Raw genomic sequence first — 3,847 nt, forward strand, 5'->3', positions numbered from 1 at the left:
AATCTCTCTCTCTCTCTCTCTCTCTCTCTCTCTCTCTCTCTCTCTCTCTCTCTCTCTCTCTCTCTCTCTCGCTCTCTCTCCGTAACGCTTACAAATTACCTCGAGCAGGAGGTTTCAACACGGACGCGTTACTTCCTCGCTGTCTACTGTTCGCTCGCCTCTCTTCCTCTCTTCCTGTGGAATGTCTCTCGTTACGGAGTCGCGCTATCAGAAACTTTCCAGAGATCGATGTAATTCGACGCGACGAGGTCCAGGTTCGCTCTGGGTTTCTTGCCGGTCCGTTACCAGTCGCGTTATCCCAAGCAGCGTGCCCGCGACACGTATCGCGCCACCGTCGGCGTCGCGAGCGTTCGGTAGCGTTGCGAACCGCCTGCAAGCAAAAAAGCTCTCGCGACCGCTTATTAGCACGCTCGTTCCTGCGTCAGAGGGATTGACGTTATTACTCGCGTGCAATTATGCCGGCTCCGTTTAGTAGCATTAGTTTCTGTCCAGGTCTCATTCGCGCCGGGATTTATGCCGGCGATCGATCTCCGTGGTTGCGTAGAGATCTGCGTAGAGATCTGCGGAGAGATCGATGCCAGCCAAGCGTTAATCTGCGACGTGTTCGATGCAGGAAGTCGCGAGTCGCGTCGAACGTAGGATAACGTAGCTGATGTTCTTTGATTCGGAGAACTCGTAATTTCTTACCAGGATTGGGTAGGTTGGACTATTTGGTATGGGTTTGGTCTATGTATATATTTATATATTCGGAAGGATATGAAGTTTGAATGAAGAATGTCGTTAAGAAATGTACTTGTTTATAAGAAGATGGGACAAGGGTATCTCGGTGGTTTTGGATGTCTTCAGATTACCGATACTTTCTGTCATGAGGAGCGGCACTGTATGTATGTGGACTCAGTGTGTAGATCTAGCTTATTCTGCTTTAGTACCACTAATCGTCTCAACAATTTGTTCAAACTGATCATCTACCGATCAAATATCGAGTAATTGAACACTACTCAAAATGAAACTCAGTAGTGTTGCTTTTTCAAAATGTACAACACACTGGTATCTCATTTGCTCCGAATGATAAAATATAAAATGCACATTGAATACTTCAAAAATTAATATCAATTTTTCACGTTTCAATATATCCAGGCCATATTTAGAGGTAGACAGTATTTGTATCGATTTTCATACGAAGATATTAATATACACGTATCAAAAGTACGAACGTTGCGTCTACGATCCTAATAATTTGATATAAATGAAATTAGAATTGATCAAAACTGAATGGATGTCGTCGCAGTTGAAAGTGACTACAAATTTCAATTCTTTCTTTTCCTTTGTTGAACATTGACACTGCTACGAAACACGTGTTCGCCATGCCAAGATAAATAGCCCGGAAGAAAGTCAAATATTTGGGTATGCATCTAGAGACAGGCTGGCACGGAAGGAACATATTAAAACAAAAAGCTAACAGCCGAAGATAAACATTAGCAAATTCTCGTGGCTTCCTGGAAAACAGACTCGACCGAAAATGAGAGACAAACCGTTCGTCTACGTAGCCGTAATTAAACCCTGGTCGGACTTATGGCGTCTCCGGGGTGCAGCTAGCAACTCGAGCATCGAAATCCCTCGAAAATATCGGATGAAATGCTTGCGGAATTCTCTGCAATGCAGGTATGTTTAAAACAACATCAGCCATCGAGAAGAAAGAATGCGTGGCGTGAAAGAGGAAATAAAAAAATGTAGCAAACAATAGCAGCTATCGAATCGTACCTACCGACTGGAAAGGCACAGGTTCTCAAGTTAAAATTAAAAAAAAAAAACAAGCCATTCAAGAAAATCGCTATTTTGAAAACGCAATACTTCCGACGATAACAATTTTATTTATACGACACCATCGGAATGATCATAAGAACGAAGTGCTCACATTTTCCATAGATACTACCTATTCTCTTTTAACATTGAAAGAAATATTATCTAAAGTATTCTTATCAGGGATCCTGTATCCTAATAAAAATTCGTGAATATCGCCTTCCGATTTCCTCCCGAGAGAAATTAACTTTCAAGCCACCACCTCGTGGAATCTCAGTCCTAACAAAATTCCTCCCCTCGACCTTCCGAAAAAAAATATCTACCACAAAATTCCAAATCGCTCGGTTTCCACTTTTCCGAAGAAAAAAACGATGTCAGCTTGGAACGCGTCGGGACGATATTGGCGATAGGTGTCACGTAGACGAAATTGCTATCAAAATACCGACTCGTAAAGGTGAGAATCGCTTAGCCCGCAATGAAACAATGTACAAGCGTGTGGACGCTAAGATTCGTTTATAGGATCAATGTCCAGAATAACAAGAGGCCACTTGAAATTCAGCGGCCGACGACGACCGGTTGCGCGCACGTAGCGTGCCTTGGTGGGTCCTGGACAGCGACGTTCATTTCGCTTTGATGTCTGAAGAGTAGGTATATTCCGTGGCCGGAGTCGCCGGCGACGGTAATGAATACTTGATTGAGCGTACCGAGGATGGGAGATCGTGTGCACGTAAGGCGCGACCGAAATCGAGAATTTCTCGTCGCGCGAAATCAAAGGAGGAATGCTGATGGGGACGAGCGGAGACGAGTGGAGACGAGCGGCGTTTCTCGTGGGACGCAAGAGGACGAACAGGAAGGAAGGAACGCTATCGGCAGGACGATCTATCGAACCGGACGCGGAAATGAACGTTGGCCGTCCACCGTGTGTTTTAAATTGCCGAGTGCACCGACCAGTGTTACAGAGTAACACTCTGTAGACTGTAGAGTCTAGAGGCTGAAACAAAACTAACTACGATAACTGTGATCGTTAATTTTGAGAGTATCGCAAAAGGAATAGAATTTCCTTGCACAAGGGTTTATTTAACCACGTACTGAAGTATAAACAAAAATTGTTGAATTATAATTTTAGTAGAAAACGTCGACCACGAAGCAACCCTTCGAAAGTGACTTTTTTTAAAACACCTTCACGGAATGACGGTTCTCTCGTTGTGTATCAAATCTGGAACAACCAAGAAATTTTATAATCTATATACCATCGGGTATAGAAGTACGCAGGGTTTCTTGTTTAAATGAAATATTGTAGAAATGTTTAACATTAAGTAACATTTTTTCGTAGCGAATTTACTCGTTTTCTACCGATGGTGTAAAGTACGAGTTAGGAGCAAAATCTAATATGTCTGTATCGCGTAATCTGATCTATTAAAAAGAATTTACCGGTTTTATTTAAGTAGATAAGAATGCCATGCATTACAATTCTGTACAAAGAAAGTTTATATAATTCTCTCCGAAGAAACTGTATATTCGTTTTTTCTGTATATTGCAAATGAGTGAAAATAGTGTGTACAGTTGCCAGTTCCAGAGAGTAAGTGTAGATAGTTTAGATAATACTTCCTTCGATTTTTATACACGAATCTTAATGCACATGAAAAATGTATGTACATTTGATCTGTACATAAAATGTATGTATATTTGACCTGTACATAAAATGTATGTACATTTAACCTGTATATAAAATGTATGTACATTTGATCTGTACATAAAATGTATGTACATTTGACCTGTATATAAAATGTATGTACATTTGATCTGTACATAAAATGTATGTACATTTGACCTGTACATAAAATGTATGTACATTTAACCTGTATATAAAATGTATGTACATTTGACCTGTATATAAAATGTACGTACATTTGATCTGTACATAAAATGTATGTACATTTGATCTGTACATAAAATGTATGTACATTTGATCTGTACATAAAATGCATTTCCAGAAGCTAGATAAATTTCTAAACTTTCATAGAGCCATTTATAAACTTCTGGGTCG

This window comes from Hylaeus anthracinus, unplaced genomic scaffold, assembly GCF_026225885.1.
Source record: "Hylaeus anthracinus isolate JK02 unplaced genomic scaffold, UHH_iyHylAnth1.0_haploid 13469, whole genome shotgun sequence".
NCBI lineage: Eukaryota > Metazoa > Arthropoda > Insecta > Hymenoptera > Colletidae > Hylaeus > Hylaeus anthracinus.